Consider the following 18858-nt stretch of genomic DNA (forward strand, 5'->3'; position numbering starts at 1 on the left):
TTCTGGTGCTGTTTGTTTTGTGGATATGCAGGAAGTCCATCAGAGTGGAGTCTGACATTGCCCTGTATGCCTGGCATAGATCTCCCCTCAACAGCCTGTGGGAGACAGAATACAATGAATGGGCCTTGAGGTGGTTTGCATAGGACATTTTACTTATGCCTTATATTCTTAGTGAGAAACCTCTGTGGACATTCCAGTTGTTGGATATGCCTGGTAAGGTACATACCCAAGGGGACATTGTACTCAATGACTGGTCTGATGAATGCCGAATACAGTGGAATAATGACTTCCATGGACCATGCCATACCTTTGTTTATAAGTTGCGCAACATAGAATGATTTCCTCACTACTGAAGACACGTGATGATCAAAGGCTAGATTACTATCTATGTGTGTCCCTAAGCCCCTGACTACTAGGTCAACTCTAAGGGGTGTGTTGTCAATATAATAATTACAAGGGATGGATGACTTCCCAAAGGATACTATTATGCATTTCTTGGCATTTGGTTTTAGTCCATAGCTCAGACACAGTTGTTTGTCTTTGTTAGCTCTCCAGGAAGAGCTAACACAGACAAACAACTGTGTCCATAGCTCGGACACAGTTGTTTGTCTGTGTTAGCTCTTCCTGGAGAACATTTGTGTCAGTGTGGGATTCAATGACAGCTCCTAATTTGCAATTATCTGCAAATTTAGTCAGCCAGAAACCACTGACATTGACTTTGACTTCATAGAAGTAAATGCCAAAAAGGAGTGGTCCAAGGACCGATCCCTGAAGGACTCCATGTGCGACTGGCCTCTTTGTTGAGGTGGACTCACCAATTCTAACTTCCTGGGTGCTGTTTGTGAGCCAGTTGTCTATCCACCAGGTGCCATATGGGTTTGTACCTAACTTTTTTTTCTTTTAAATGAGAACAGAGCAGAATTTACTTAAGATGGAAGCTGCTTAATAGGCTGACAGCACTGTACAGATATTCATTTAACAATGTATCTTACCTCATCTACTAAAGAGCTAACTGTTCAACATAATGTAAATGCCACAGAGGATACACTGTAATGGACGAGGTGTATTTCATCAAGAAATAAATTTCCAGTTATTTAAAAATACTTAAAAGTGTTAATTACGTGTTAACAGAAGTTACAAGTGTATTACTTCATTTTAGAACAGTTTCAACAAGTTTACTGAATTGCACATTTTAAGGCTTAGTCCTAAGCAGGAGATTTTTGTCACAGTAGCACATGAACATCTCCTTCATTGTCCTCCTCAGTCACTTTTAATGGAAATACTTTTTCATTAAGAAATAAGCCACTCAATCTTTCTTTTTTTTTCATGCTTGTCTCTGTTCCTTGAGCTGTATCTTCCAAAATGATTTTTTGTTGTAATTTGCACTGTTTCAAACATTTCTTTGAATCACAGTTTCGTTCTGCATCACCAGCTGATAGGTTGCTGTCACTGGGCACTTGATCTGCAGTAGCACTGGAGTCTGAAATGGAGTTTCCTGTACTGGAACCAGAACTGCTGACTTTCCTCACCATACTAGCACTGCTGCTGGTAACACCACTTGCTGCACTGGCAGTGTTACAATTGTGATTCTTCTTCTTCCAGTTATTGTGAGCAGAACGGAGGTGTAAGCTGTGCTCTTTTACATAATTTTTCATCTGTTTCAGCTTTTCATCTGTCAGACAATTTAATTTAATGATAAATTCTCTGTCAGTAGGTGAGATTTGAGCACTGGGGTCTATGATTTTAATAATGTCTAGCTGTTCATGAACAACCATCTCAGTGCTGACTTTTCGAATCAGGTATTCAAGATATTCAACCTGCTCATCATTTGTCATAGCACTCCATGAAATGTCATCCAAATTTCTATGCTGTTTGATTTTTTTTCTTTTTGGAATAAGGCAAGGAGAACTTGGAACATTAGGCAGGATGTCAGACTTCCACTTGTAATGTCACTACCAGGTAACTGCCATTCAAACTTGCTGTCAGACCAATCCCAGTAAGTGCTAATTGAAGAGTACACATCACTGCAGACACTGCAGTCCTGGAAAAAGTCAAAGGAAGTGATGTCCTGATCATTGAGCAGTGAGTAACAATCATCTGGTCACCAACAAAAGCAGAAGAGAAAAGTTCTTCACTGCAATCCGAGCTGACAACACTGGTTCCACAAGATGTCAAGTTCCACCTGTTTCTATGGCACTGATGGAGAGGATCTGGTCTGTGATAGGGGCTCAATTGCCATCCCAAGTTACTAACATTAAAAGTGGCCTCCTTGCTGATGCTCCCTCATAGTGACAACAATGGGAATGACTCTTCAGGATCAAGAAACTTCTCAAATAAACATTCAGACATTTCAAAAACACAAGCTTCAAATTAGCAATTATTCCACTTGGTGATGTTTCTGGTAAACATTTGCAACATATGGAGCCCAATTTAGCTATGGTTTCTACATGTATACTTCAAACATACAAAACGTTGCTGGCTCAAATTTGCCACCCCACCCTGCAGATTGGTATGCAAGTAGTCCTGATACACAAGAGCAGAGAGTAAGCATGACCACTGAGTTTGTCAAATTGCATTGAACAAATAGCAAAAGACAAGAAATGCACAGATTAAACACGTACACCCATGGCGGAAAACCACAGATTTACCATAGACTAGCTCAGCTGCCTACTTCTTCTTGAGAAATTCTCAGCAAATGCGTTAACAAACCAGTACTCCAGAGTCACCACTGAAAGAACACTTGTGTCTAGTGGATTTACTTGGCTAACAAATTAATAAAATAACCTACACAGACAAGGGGGAGAATGTGCAGAACTCTACTCTGACAGTGACCATACCTCTCAACCTCTTATCACAAGAAAAATGGACAAAGACCAACAAAATGGGGGGATGAAGGCCCAAAAGTAGGGGCATATTTTAAATATTGCTCTTATAAACCTAGAAAGTTGCTAGAGTAACATGGATTGTTTTAACATATATCTTGCTGACTTAAATCCTCAGATCATCCCAGTGATTTGCCAGAAAATCATAAATTTTACAAGGAACAGACCAAAAATATGAGCCAAAAATCTGGACATTCTGCAAAAATCTGGACAATTGAAAGTATAACAGTGACCCATGATCAGGACTGATCCCTGGATCCTGAAGCTATTAGGAACAGATTGTACCACTAAGTCACTGTGTTGTTAACTAAATTGAACAACTGGATGATGCCGATTTTCAGTGAAAACCCAAGGAGTTAAGTACTGGGAGAATGTGATTTACAATTTATATGCACTTATTTTAAAGAAGATGATGTGGATTACACATGATTAGTCAAATTCACATGTAGCATTCTATGTTTTTAATAATAGTCATAGTGGAATACATCACGTTATATATTGGTATATACAATATGCACAAAATAAAGCTGTGCAGGGTTCAGCTGCATCCGATATTCTATAATAGTCATTTATATCAAGTACTCTTCAATTCTTCTTCTTCTTTCGGCTTTTCCCGGTTAGGGGTCACCACAGCGGATCACCTGTCCGCTCATGATTGGCAGTGAAGTATTATGGTGTCGAGTAGCCAGCCTAGTGCCTAACCTTCCACAGAAGGCACACACACGCACTCATGCATAGGGCCAATTTATTGTAACCAATCCACCTACAGCATGTCTTTGGGATGTGGGAGGAAACCGAAGCACCTGGAGGAAACCCACGTGACCAAAGGGAGAACATACAGACTCCGCACAGAAGACACCCCAGCTGAGAATCGAACCAGAGAACCTCTTGCTTTGAGGCAATCAAGTACTCTTCAATAACGGAGTGGCATTCTTAGTCCACAGTCCATATTCAGAGTTTGCAGCTATGTAGCAGTTATCTGCGAAAAGCCTCACTATACATATATGCAATTAGCCAAGCACAAATTATTAGCGCTGAATAAGGAAAAAAAAAAGGTGGTTTGAAAAACATGCCCACTTAGCACAAAATAATAAAGTACCTTAAATTAAGCTGTAGGCTTCGTATAACTTCATATGTATTTAGATACTGCGGACAGATGTGGCGATGCACAGACCAGCTTGAAAGACTTAAGGCAAGTGGCGGACTGCGCAGCTTTTTTTTTTAATATGCAAAAAAAAAAAGGCTTTAAAATGTTTTATATAGAGCTATCCTTATGTGATCTCCCTGATGTTTTCATTAAAGAGTGGAAAAGGCATGATAGAATGACTGAAAAAGGGGAGCACAGCAAAGGGGAACACTGAAGGAAAAAAATCAAGAGGGTTGTGGTGGAGGAGGTGTAAGGGGAGGGACAAAATGTTTTGGTGGGGGGATAGAGCCCTTATTCTTTCATTTTTTTAGCTATAATAGGGTAGTTTGGGGGGGTAACAGGCTGAAGGTGAAAGGATAAGGGGAGAAGGACTGAAGTATCTGTAGGTATCCCAGCCCAGATAACCTCAAATATTTCCACTGTCAGTAGTGCGGTGGTCAGCCCCAGTCAGGACAGTGTGTCTTCAACAAACTGAAGTGAAGTTTCGATAAGATGAATCCATCTATCAACTATCTCCTCCAGTACATCCTCAACCAAGTCTCGAAGCCCCTGTTCACAAAAGCTTCCCAAGATGCAAACTGTTAGGGTGACTGCAGTACCAGTGCAACTGCCCTGACCTTATGAGAATGTCCCTGGACGGGCAGAGAGAGAAAGCTTCCTAATCTGGGAGGTACATGCCTGAGTTGCTCCAAGGGATTCTGAATCTGTAAAAAAAATTAACATAAATGGAAGAGAAAGAAAATAATAAAGGACAAAGGAATGCATAATTAAAAAATAAAAAAAACAAAGAAAAAGTTGGGGGGAGACAAAAGAGAAATACACATTGTAAATTCATACATCATTTTACACAGCATTCAGTTTCTAACATTAAAGTATTTTTATTTTATAATTTTTTTTAAAACACCTTTACTGAATCATCACATGTAACATAGGCAGACTTACATTTATGTAAAAGCAATCAAACCATATTAACAAGTTCATATTTACAAACATTATACATCACATATACTGTTTTATACAATATAATCAAACCAACATTACATACATTGTTCATAAAACTTCAGTCCTCCAAAACATTTTTCTGCATATATTGTTCCCACAATTTCCATTTTTTTGTATGTAATTTACTCCTACCCTTTTCTAAAGATACCACTTATTTTATCTATGTTACAATATTCACTACTTTATGTATGTATGAGTATGGTTGGTTTAGACTTTGATTTCAATTTTCTAGTAGCTGCTTTTTTGGCAACCACCAGAATTAAACTTAATAAGGGATTACTCTGTCTAGGTAATTCAGATCCTGTATCTCAGATCAAAAAAATAATTTCATATGTTACACTCATTTGTTTGGCCAGTATTCCTGAAAGAGTACTCTGTACAGATTTTATAAAGTCTGCCAACTTATTATACTCTGAGAACATATGCTCCCATGTACCTATTTCTTCCCCATTACAGTTTTAACATTTGCTGTCAACCTGAGAAAAAAATTCTTTGGAGTTTGCTTGGGGTATAAAAGTACCTTTACAAACATTCAGGCAAAAATCATAAATCTTCTGGATTTTGTTGCATATTTGGGAGCCATACATATGTTTCCCCATTGCTTATCTGTGAATTGCTTATCTAATCTCTCTTTCCAAACTTTTCTGACCTCCTCTGATTGACTACTACAGTTATCATGCAATATTTTATATGCCCTATTAATTATGCCTTTTTAACAACAGGTTCTAATCTAGATTAAACTAAAACGTTAACCAGTGCAGGTCTTTCATTTGGGATTCCCCTATCCCTTTCTCTTTGCCTATACTCTGATATCAAATCCCTGATAGGGAAGGTAATCTCTTGCCTGGAGTACAGATGTCTTCTTGACCTCTTTCCATTCTATTACCTTTTCCTCTGTCATTATTTATTCCCAATGCCTCGGTTCCTTTGCCAGCTTCCTCCAGTAAATTCTAGCCTCTCCCTCTTGCCTATTCTCTTGCCTAATTTCCTTTCTCCATTCCCATGTTGGCTTAGTTCTTAGTATACTGTCTGCTGCCTTTTGAATATATTATTCTGCATGACTGTTATTAATATTTTAAGAATCTGAGTCCAAAATCTCATTTTTCCTTATTTCTTGAATTGCTCCAGACATTTCTACTTTGAATTGTAGATTTCTGCTTGTGTTATGTATGAGTCTTAACTGTGTAGCTCTAAAATATCCCTTTAAATCAGGTATTTATAAACCTCATTATTCTATTGGAAGGATCAACTTATTCCACTTGACTCTTGCCGTCTTCCCCTCCCAAATAAAATCTTCAACTCTTTATTAATTACTATACACAACTTCTCCTCTAGCTGATAAAAATATGTCTGACCAATATATAAAACTAAAGGGACTTAAAACGTTTTTACTGCTTGCATCTTATTATCCATACCCATAGGCAAGAGCTTCCAATTTCTCATTTTTGTATTATCTTTTATTTAGTCTGTTCTCACATATCTTAGCAGTCATAAAATAATCCTTTTTAATACATACTTCTAAATATTTCATTTTATGTCCCCATAAATATGAGTATTGCTGAACCAATTCATGGGTAGGTGCAAAGCTTACAGCTATATCCTTTGTTTTACTTTCATTAATTTTATATCATGAAAAAAACTATCCCCAGGATTCACTAATCTTCAGTGTAAGACTAAATTAGTCTTACATGGAAGAGCCAGTCTAAGAGTAAGATGGCAGCGCTCCATGCATATTAATGAGGGTGCGCTGCCTCAACTCTAAAGCTAACATGGAGCGTGCACAAGTGCAGGAGACATGTCGGAATGCCGAGCAGTCCAAAAATCCACGCCCCTGCAAGTCTGACACTCAGGAAATGTCTACTTACATGAGCGAGTCCGCTCAAATGTGTACATACCCAACACTACACTCCCCCACATTCTAAACCCCTGTACAATTATAAAATGTAAAACATTTTTTTTTATTATTTCCAATATAGCTGCCCGTATTGGCGCGTGTTTGCGTGTGTTTGCCCATTGCTTAGCTGCAGTTAGCAGTTTAGACATCGAAGAGGATAAAAAGAAAGTTATATGCAAATTAAGCGAAATAGCGATAGAGTAGTGGTAGAGCCTTCGCACAAAGAGGAGGCATTCTCAGTTCGAGTCCCACCACTCCCCCTTCTATTTTCTGTTGGAAATCTGTATATAAAAATAATTCCTGACATTTATCATTTAAATTTTTGTAAAAAGCATTGAAATGGCCTATGTAGTAGTGAACGATTTTTATAAATATATAAGAAGGTGAAATGATTATGCATACTGATGGATGCATAAGTAACGTATCTTAAGCAATGTGAAGCACTGCTAAGCAAAGTTTACCAGTATTAAGCAGATTTAAATGTAATTTGTCATAGCTAAGCACTGTGTTAACTAGGGCAATGTCTTTGCGTGGAGCTGCGCATCACGCCAACTAGCCCAAACAGAACATGTTTGTGCGGAGTTGTGCTCCGCGCTAACCAGCGCAACGTCGGGCAACGTCAAGCAACGTTGGGCAATGTAGAGCAACGTAGAGCAATGTCGGGCAAAGTTGAGCAAAGTTGGCTAAACACAGCCACACCTCCTAGCCGGTCTGGCCAGTAGTAAAATAAAAAGCAATCACAGGGCTCGAACCCGGGAGACTGTGTATCATGATCACATTCCATAACCACTAAGCCATGAGAGCATTTCATAACCATGCACTTTCAACACACATATACATATCAATGGAAGTTTACCCATTGCTAAGTAGGTGTGCCTTCAGCTGAGTTTTTTCAAAACTGGACAATCACAAATGAGTGCGGGAAATGAGGTATATTTAAGCTCCATAGGTGGAAATACTTGTCATAACTGGTTGTAGCTCCCATCTGCAGGCAGCATGGCCGGTGCTGGAGAGGGCTCTTGATTTTGAGTGCAACGTTGGGGCATTGAGGAGTCAAAAGTAATGGTTTGGCTCCTTGTCCATATTCATGAGGACAGACTCCTGTGGGGCCAGTACCAGGGCACCCAATGCAAAGCGGATGCCTGGAACCGTCTAGCTCATGAACTCACCAGTGCAACAGGTGTCCCTCGGACTGGTGAGCAGGTCAGACACCACCAAGCAGACATGAAGAGACACAAGGAGGATCAACTGGACCAGTGGATCCAGGAGGCCTGTGGGATGGAAAATGCCCCACGACTAAGTAGCCATGGAATTCAGTATGTAAGAATTGCTATTCTAGTCTATACTATGTATAGGTATGTCTCAATATCACTTTAATTACTTCACAGCTGCAGGTGTCCACTCTGTGAACCAGCAAGCCTATGTAGATAGGCTGCTAAGGCTGTGCCACCAGGCAGGTTAGTAATTATTCTGCATGTACTGTTATATAAAATAAATGAGAGAGCCTCTAGAAAAGTGTTTTAAGTCTTTAATAAAGGTATAATTTCTGGAGTGTGTCTGTGTCATTTTCTTTGATATGTTGTTGTACTCTTGCATTATAGAAATAGTACTGTTGTATTAAGCACTGTTAACCCACACTTGGGTAGGCCCATATAAAGTGGATGAAGGGAGTGCCAGTAGCTTTTGAGCATATTTACAGTCCTCAACTGTTGGTTCATGCCCAGCATGTACAGGTTAATCTGGCACATTAGTAGCTTGGTATTGTGTTCCCCGGAAATGTCACTGTGCTGCCAGAAATGTAGGGAGCTGTTAACATATAACTGATAATTTCACCTGAACATATCTAGATAATTATAGGAAAGTAGAGCTGTCAGTGTACCATCTCAGCAGTAGTGTGTCTGAGCAACTCACAAAATATGTAGCAGTAACACCTACATCCCGGACAGTTTGTATGTCAGATACAGCTCATGTATATAAAGATCTAAGCAAAACCCATTTCGTAATTTAAGGACAATTTAGTAGTGTAATAATACATGTACGGGACATATAACTGCAGTTAATAGGAATGTAGTGTAAACTAGTAGGATATATATATTTTTTGATTGCTGTCTCTCAAATTATTGCTCTCAGTATTTGATCTTAGTGTTAACCTATATAACTTATGTTAACCTCAATGTAACAATGTCCTGTAATTTATTTTGACTGTTACTGTATATTGTAATCTTTGTCACTACTTATGCTTGGAGCTTTTCTCCCCGGGCTTCTACTGAAAATGGACATATATCCAGTTAGACTAGCCCGGTCAACAAATGTAAAATAAAAAATAAATAAATAAATAATAAATATAAGTTGTTAATAGAGTTATCTTTTTCCACCCTACTGTATGTGCATAAAAAATTTAATTTCACGCCTCAGTGGGTATGTCTAATCTCAAAACATTTGTTGGGACATATGTCCTATTGGTTTATAAATATCTGCATTTATTTCGATGCATGTGCCCTGTTCAAATACCACAATATTGGTGGCCTGTTGCCATCAATTAAACCTGCATGCTGTTGTAATGTCCACTGTTGTTCTATGTATGCATGTGTTATGCTTGCTGTTCAACTGTTGGAACTCTGGTGTGTTGGGTTAATGGGAATACTTCTGCATGCTGTTATAACTAATTGGGAATGCTGTTGACTGTTACTAACCCATATTTTCATTAAATCCTCCAAAACATAGAACGTATGGGAAGGCCGGTCCCAGCGGACCCACCTGTCCCACCTCAGCTGGCGATGGCACCTGGCACCACCAGGTCTGGTGCCCAGCCTGGGACCTCCTCCTCCATTGGCCCTGTGCCACCTTCAGGTGGAACCGCTGCAGGGGATGGGGCTCGTCCACCCCATGCAAGTGTGGGTGGAGGAGGGCCACCTATCACCCTCAGAACGGTCCGGGTTGTGGTGCATACAGAGATCGAGCGTTCTGTCGCTGATCCTCTATGCCAGCTTGAGGCACGAGTGGCGTGACTCATGGATGAGCCTGCCCCTCCTACGCAGCCCCCAGCACAGCCACCCTCTGGGCTGTGAAGGTGCAGTGGTGACTGCCCATGGGTGGGGATCTCAGTTCCACTGTTGCCATCTGTGGGCTCATGGGCTTGCGATTTCCAAACATCCTTCCCCGTCAGTGGTGTTCATCCACCACATGTGTCATATTCCGCCCCTGTATTCATCTTGTTTGTCTTGTCTGTTTACCTCCCCAACCTACCTCCCCAAATATACCTACTTCCCCTACCCCACATTCCACTCTCACCTGAAAAAAATCTGCTACCAAAAAAAAAATATGCCTCATATATAGCTGCCCATTTTGCACACATGTCCGCTGGACACATAAAATGTAATTTAATTGCCAGTACAACATACTTTGTTGTCCTCACCCCTCTCTCAGGGGTGGAAGGTTTCATATTTCCCTCCAAATTTATTGCATATGCACAGCTGTTGCTGTTAAAGAAATGGGCAGCTATGGACCTCCCCTACACCCATCCTGCACATCCCAAGCTGTTTTCCCTACTGTCTTTCCCTCTTTGTGCCCCTTTTTCACCACTTTCCTATCTCCTCATTTTCTTTTCTTTCAAAGAAATGAGCGCGGGGGTTAGCGGGAGTAAGCACTTTTAAGCACTAGTTAGTGGGTTTGCGGGAGTGTGTGCTAGTGTGTGCTTGTGTGCGCTTAGCTAAGCATTGCGCAAACCCGCCCATACCCGCTCACAACTGCGTAAGAGTGCCTTAGTCACTCTGTATGTGAGGGCCCTTGTTCTGCTCAGCAGCAAAATAAAACAACTCTGTCAGTCTCGGACTCATGACCTTGTACACACTACACTGCATGAAGTACCACTAAGCCATGGTAGATATACAACAAGTTGGTGCTGAAATAAATATATCATGCATCAGAGTGACTGAATGTAAAGGAAAAATAGGAATGCCATAACACACAACTTGTTCTGTGGATCTTTACCAGCAGTTATTGTGGAATTGCATTACATGACTGTGATAAGAGAAGCAGCCATTCTAGCAGGAAATAATGTTACAGCAGCACTTTACAACCCCCACACAGTATCACAGCAGGACAAACACTGGCATATCTGATTAGGGCAGAGGCAATACCTCCCAACTGTGCCTAATTTTCAGGGATGTTCCTGATTTTGAAACAAATGTTAGCTGTGTCCCTCTGAATCCCTCTGAAAAGTACTGACGTTGGCCAGAAAGGTGGTGAATTACACAATGAATAATGACAATAAGTAAGAGTTAGACACTGCTTGTACTTCAGAAAAGGTGTATTAATCCATATGCTCTGGTTCTCTAAAAGTCTCAACTTAGTTGCACTAGTATTTTAAAGGTGTACCTCACTTTTACCTACTTTTCCCTGAGTCTGTTCAAATATGTACCTGTTTGCTTGAGAGGCCTGGCAGAGGCAGAAACACACAGGCATATCAGCTTTTCTGCTGTTACACACTGTGCAAATAGCTTTGGAAGGAGTTCCAGAAGCATACCCTTATGTAGGAGTACAACACTGAAATACCAAAGGATGTAGCCATGTACTGGTAGCAACCAACTGTAACAATGCCATTGTTCCAGTGCTGAAAAGACCAGTGTGGTGCACAGACAAAGAATAACAGGCTACCCTCTGGCTACCATGTGGATAGGTCCACACTTGGGAGCTACGCAGACAGACCACTTGCCTTGATAAACTAACAGGTACACAGCAACCCTTTAAGTCCAGCAAGATAAAATTCACACAATAATACATAATGCTCTCTGTACTTCTGCACCCCTAGCCAAATGTAGAATATACCTGTGTGTTCAGGGTCTACGAAGGATGTATGTAGGCATACTCAGTACTGAAATTTGTCCAGTTTTCTTGAGCAGCCTGTGCTAATGTCAACACTGAAAAAGCACAAACTGTTCAGAAGTGAGTAAATTAATATTCACAGTATAGCAGTTCACAAACAATTCATGTGCCAAAGGAATACATCTCAATAACTAGTTTTATATGGCAGTTAATTGTACAATTAGAAAAGAAAGTACATACTCCCATGTATCTTGGGTTAGCATTTTGAGGGGTGAGTACAATTCTACACTGACAAGTGTGTACTGGAAGCAGCAACATTCAGGTCTGAGTACAACACTTAAATCACTGGCTACACCCCTGGCTTCAGATATAAGAACTATACCAACCTTCTGCCTTAAACAACGATGTCCACAGCAAACAAGCATGATCCCCATCTTGGAAATCTGAAAGGGCCACGCCTACCTGAGTTAGCAATTTATAGCATTAGGTTGCTATGACAGTGATTACTGCAATTACCACACAGCAGGCTGCATGCAATTAGCAAATGGTGGCCACCAATTGGTGCAGAGGCCATCACATGCACATGTGCAAATACCTATAAAAGCAGACTGTAATTGCTGCCAACAAACTCAATCACTCTATTGCAGAGACTGACACAGAGAGAGAGAGAGAGAGAGAGAGACAGTGAAAAGCAAAAGGAAAAAGAAAAAGAATTAACACCAACTCATACAAAGGAAAGGTATGTAACAGATATGTATTCATTGGCATGTAGTAGATGTTTTTGAAGAGTACTCAACATAATGTGAACCATTTGTATGTGGCAGCAGTACGTATCTATGCACAGATGTCCTGCTTAACTACTGCCATGGACAATTCAGTGTGTACCTGTGGGCAGTGGGACATATCTGTGAAATGTGTACTCAGCATTAAATGTCGACATCTGATCCATGTTATCTGTGTTCTGTACAGTAGTGTGGCCAATGGCTGTTTGGGTGATTAGCCCAAACATTTATATAAACATGGGTGTGACAGAGTAACACATGCATGATAGTCATATTAAAGTGTAGCTTAGCATTGGCAACTGCTGTACCAGGCTAGTATGCTAATCTAGCATTTGGAGCTATATATACCCCCTCTAATGTTACTGTGTGTTCACATGTGACACCTGTTCATGTTGCAACAAGGCCCAACAGTTCAGCTGTGAGGTCCAGGGACTTACAACAGTGTGGACCTTGTGTGTGTATGGCACACACATACGGAGAGATATATTGGTGTCATATATATTAACATCTGTATATGTGCATAGAGCAAGGGACATATTGCAACTGTTTGTGAAGGGTGGACATATATATGTTGGTGAAGGTTGTTATGTGCATATTTGTATGTAGGTTTTAGTGTGTGACAAACAAGACAGCATACAGTGCTGGTATATGACATGTGGTGGTTAAACACTGTGGGTGTTTTGTTCAGTTTGCAATGTTGCAGCCAGTAAGGCCTGCTAAAGCTACCTGGGCTGTGAACACTTTCAATGCATTTCTCACAAGACTGTGCGATATTATTACATTACTGTATACCTCACATCCTTTGTATAATTGATATTCCCACCATGAAAGGTGGACTGTATATGTGCCTATATGTATATGTATATGTACACCAATGGATGTGTATATGTATGTATATATATATATATATATATATATATATATATATATATATATATATATATAAATACAGAGAGAGAGAGTCCTATATACTCATACACACCCACATCTACTTGTTGCAATAGATTCCATGTAACGTTGACTGAGTGTGATGGTCAATGTGTTGGTGAATATGTCAAAGATGTGTATTTGTGGGTTAGCTTAGTGGGAAACTGTTTCTGTCATGGTATTATGGGTCCTTGCTTTGATCCCAGCAAAAGCTGTGTATGCTGTTGCTAGGCAGATAAAGCACTATGGCATACAGTCTTATGTAGTCCCTTGGTGTTAACTGGGGTGTGTCATTGGAGGCTAAAGCACTACATGTATGCTTACTGATTGGTACTGATGTTGAATCTAAATCCTGTATGTACTGTAGTACCACTTGAAGCTCTGGGCCTAAACAGCAAAGTATGGTGTATGTCCACACTGCTTGGAACCACTGTTTTGTGTGGTCCCTGTAGTCATCACAGATTACATTCCTCAAGCTTAAGGTTTTGTAAGTACTGTCACACATGGTATGGTGTGGTACACACGTAAAGCTTATCTGGTTGCCATACCTTTGTGTCTTGTAATTATGTCTGATGTGTGTGTAGGTTTACCTGTAACATGTCCTCTGTCATATGTGTGTTACAACATATAACTGTGTATCTAGCAACATTTATAATTTACTACAACAGTATGCCACCCATATTCACAATTGTGCACATATTTTGGCCACTGGTTTGCCATCAACAAGTTGTGTGGTATAATGGTAATACTATAACTGGACCTTACAAACATTGCGATGGATGACATATTTCTTTATGCATTGGCTTGATCTATATCTGCTGTGGCTAGGTGGTACATTGTGTTGCATACAGTGTGCCAGGCACTCCTGTATAGTCTTATATAGTGATTTTATTTTGTTGCTGTGCAGAACATGGTTTATTATACTGAGCATGCCAGGCACTTTCAAGCAGTTGTGGGGTGAGCACTGATAAGTGGTAGTGAAAGTGTTTAATCTCAGTCAGCTAATAGGTTGCTATATATGGCAGTTCAGTGATATCTGTACTGTATAGTGTTAAATGTGCCATATGACTTGCTCATACATATTTTTTCTTTGTCTTCCAGGGATCATGGCACACCATAGAAATCCTAGCTACAGTAGTGCAGAAGATGAGATTCTTACCAGCTGTATGATTCAGCACTACAGCCTACTATTCTCCAGAACCAGCCAAGACCAGCAGGAGCGAACTCCAATGTGGCAAGATGTTGTACGGAGGATAAATGAGGTAGGCCTGCATAACCGGACATATGAGCAGGTACGCCACCACTGCAATGATCTACTTAGACATGTCCGTCAGCGTGCTTCTGATGTACGGAGACAACAGCTTGCAACAGGTGGTGGGGTTAACATCCACCCCCCCCTCACCAGAGTGGAGGAGCTGCTCCTGAGCCTGGTGGCACCTGCCCAACAACAACAGCAGCAGACATTTACCATGATTGAGGTTGGAGCCACCCAGCAAGAACACATGGAGCATGCAGGTAACATGGCATATCTGTAGACTACTGTTACCTGTATTGTTAGATCATGCATATGTGAGATGTTTACTGTGTAGTTAGAAGATGTGTAGCCTGTTGTTGTGCAGTACTGATCATTTGGAACATAATCTGTAGGCCTGTGAATGTAAACTGTTGTTCTACTGTAAATTTGCAAACCCACAGTAGCAATGCCATAGTTGTCGCCACTGAAAAACTGTCTCATATCTATGTAGGTCCCTCCGGTGTGACAGCAAGGCAGCGGACAGATGCTGGTGAGTGTATTCTACATTTATTATTGCAAATAAAAAGTGCATGTCATAGTTAAGGTGTAGGCCATGTACACATGTAACACACCTACCCATAATGCATGCTGTGCATGTTTGCTGTGAGACCACGCACATCTCACTAATGTGATTAGCTGCCTCAAACACATGCAATACACAGACCATCTCAAACAAATGTGGTTACACTGTAGTGACCATTGGATAGGCAGAGTCGATACATAACATGCACATAACATACACAACTATGTCATACACAGAACATGTTAACATGCTACACATGAAGGATTCACAAACCCTCTGTAAAGTCACACTCCAGTATCCCAAATGTCATCCACACAGCATACATAATATACCTGAGGGGTAGAGGCCTATCATGGGGCAGTGAAACACTCTGCAACACACAACACATTGATGTTAGAGAATGCTCCTTATTGGCCTCCTTACAAACCCATGTAACAACTGGTTGTGAAATGGTGAATGCAGCCATGATAGTGCAGTTCCAGTACAGCATGATAGGTGCTGGTTTGGGACACATTTGTAGCCTTGAGTGACCACATGATGCTTCATGATGATGGCTTATGGTACTACACCCCATCCAGTTATTGTAACCACAGTATTACACAAAGCTTTAATTGCTATGCACCTCAATGTTGTGTGTGTGCAAACATATGCACTTGTAAACAATATGCATACCAATCACCATTTGCACAACTGACACATGTCTTGTGATGTTATTGAGTGGCTAGGTCATATGACACACATTGGGTATGTGTGATGTTTAAATGTGCAGTTGTGTTTTAGCATGCCATGTCATGGATGACACTGGCATGTCCACAATATGATCTACACTCACCATAACTACTGTACATTGGGTATGTGGACCAATGGTATTCCATCAGTTATACATGCACCACTGATCTTGTGTGTATACACATCATGCATGAGCTAAAACTGTGTCCACAATTATTTGCTAAAGACACAGAGGCTCTAATCAGAACTGGATATCTATGTGACACACAGATACATATCCAGCCATGGTATGTAGACCTGTGAGTGATGGTGCACAGTACATTACAGAGTTTTGAATACTTGCACAACAATGTTGTGTCCATGTATGCATTGCGTTCCAGGGGGAGGCCAATCACCGAACAACAAAATACATGCATCAAAGCCATGTATACTGTTAGTAACAATGACTGTCTACATTTGCACTGCATGCTGTTGAGCAACACATGTCCTGCATGCTGACATGTGTGATATGACTGTTTTGCTTCTGATACTGTACCCCACCATCTACTGCTACTGAGTATGTTCTGAGATTGCTGGTGGTGTGTGTGTGTGTCTGTATGTCTGTGTGTGTGTCTGCCTGCTTTAGTGGGGAGTGTATTTGTGTGTGCATGTGTGCATGTGTGCATATGCATGTGTGCATGTGCATGCGTGCATGTGTGCATGTGTGCATGTGGTCTGACATTATGTACAGGTCTTAAAGTGTGTTTCCTGTTTTCCTCTCACAGGTGCTGAGGTGGGGCTGGTTCAGTGCAGCAGGGAACCTGATGTCACTGACACAGATAGTGATAATGAGGATAGGTGTGTTGAGGCACAGGCAGGTTTGTCAGGGTCTGTTGTTCGGCCACCAATTGACAGTACACAAGTCTCCACCCCATCCATGCACACAGTCATACTGCCTGTACATCCATCATCATCAATACCCTTAGCAGAGGGACAGTGTACAGTCGGCACTGGCCAGGACAGTGTGGTATCTATGGCACATGCATCAGAACACAGCAGCCATAGCCAGTTGTCTGGAATGGTACCACATAGGCAGATGCCCAGGGGTTCTCATCAGAGCACTGCTGGTCATCATGCCCCTGGCAGATGTGCCACAACTCTTACAACCACATGCATGTTCCAGGCTGTCATGGAGGCACAGGCACATATGGAGTGGTACACCAGACAGGGACTAAGGGCACAGAGGGCTCATAACACCTCTGTACATGACAGTATCCATGACCTAGCAGGTGCCATACGTAATTACACTGAGGTCATTGATAGACGGGGTGAGACATTAGATATCCTCCACAATGTCATGTCCATATGTCAGGACAGTGTGGGACAGTTGAGATGTCGATGTGGACGTATGCCAGCAACATCACCAGCTGGCAGTCGCCGTGGACATCCATCAAGTCATAGCCGCTCCCGTAGTGCCAGTACCAGCCTCAGCACTGTTGGGGGGGCTGTCCATAGACCATCCTAAAGACCACGTGCACATGGCTCTGGCCAGTCGCAGTACGGACCTGGATCCAGTGGACATATGTCAACCTCTGAGGATAGTACCCAGTCTGGATTAGTACCGGATACTGTCTGTAGCACCCCTGCCAGGCACAGGTCCCGTATCCATGGCCAGAGACGGCGATCTGTAAAGCCTGCCAGGTACAGTCTGTAGCTGACCCACAAATCCCTATATATGGCAGCCACATGGTGGAACTGTGTGCATGCAGACACACACACATAAACCAGACACCTAGGGCAAACACATACCTGCACACATTACATCCATATTGGCCCATAACAGTACTCTTGGCCTTCACACACACACTCACACACACATGTTGATTGTATGGCTCAATGTAGGCGTCTGGCAAACCAACAACACACCCTGTGCATATGATGAAACCTGTGCCACCTCCTGTCATCTGTAACATTGATGCAGGAACAGGCTAACATGGTGCTGATGCACAGGGTGACTTTATTACAATATAGCAATGTTTTAATGTGTAGCATGGTGTCAGCAGTAAAGTGTAATGATATCCTTGAAGGTGTAGCTGAGCAGGCATAATGCAATAAAGCTATAATTATCATGGTAGTATTGTTTACACCAGTGTTTATTCCAATTGTGCATTGTCTGCCCATGTGCCACTTGGCTGATGTGTGTAATTTTGTCAGCATGTGTTATAGAGTAGACAGTAATTGTGGGATGTGCGCAGCTTAGATTTGCAGGTGTACATTTGTGAACATGGTTGAGGTGCATTGTCTGCATGTATGTGCATATTGAACACATGGGCAGGGTGACATGCCCTGTATTAGACAGTGTTAACACTCCATAGTTTCTATTGGTGGCCAGTATGCATTGTACAACACACATTTTGGAACATGAGTACACGTGTGTGTATGACACGGTTTGACACTGTGCTGTGGGTAATACTGTTGTTACTATCTGTCATTAGTTTGCATTCTGGTAGTATACATAACCTCAACAGCCTGCCCATAAACAATTGTTAGATAATGGCTTGACAACTGACACACAGATGTAGGATACATAGTAACATTTGCAGCCTTCAAGTACTATTCTATGCCAGTAATAAGTGGTATTCACCAGCACTCAGTCCTGGGACCACTCCTGTTTGGCATATAGCTTTCTTAGGTACAAGCAAACACAGTAGGGATATGTCTGGCCACGTTTGGCAATGCATACTGTGGGCTATAATGCATTCTCCAGATGACACACAAATACTCCAAAAGGGTATCATACAGACAGATACCTGGTGTCAAACCCATGCTGTAAAGCTATAAGCCAAATAAAGCATAGTCATCCACTTTTACAAAA

General features: G+C 41.3%; 1 pseudogene; it reads right to left on the reverse strand.

The window, feature by feature from the left end:
- Positions 1-1067: 1067 nt before the first annotated feature.
- On the reverse strand, positions 1068-2867 carry LOC122794785 (annotated as a pseudogene).
- Positions 2868-18858: the final 15991 nt, after the last annotated feature.

The sequence above is a fragment of the Protopterus annectens genome, chromosome 2.part1, assembly GCF_019279795.1.
Source record: "Protopterus annectens isolate FY-2018-M chromosome 2.part1, PAN1.0, whole genome shotgun sequence".
NCBI classification, from domain to species: Eukaryota; Metazoa; Chordata; order Ceratodontiformes; family Protopteridae; genus Protopterus; species Protopterus annectens.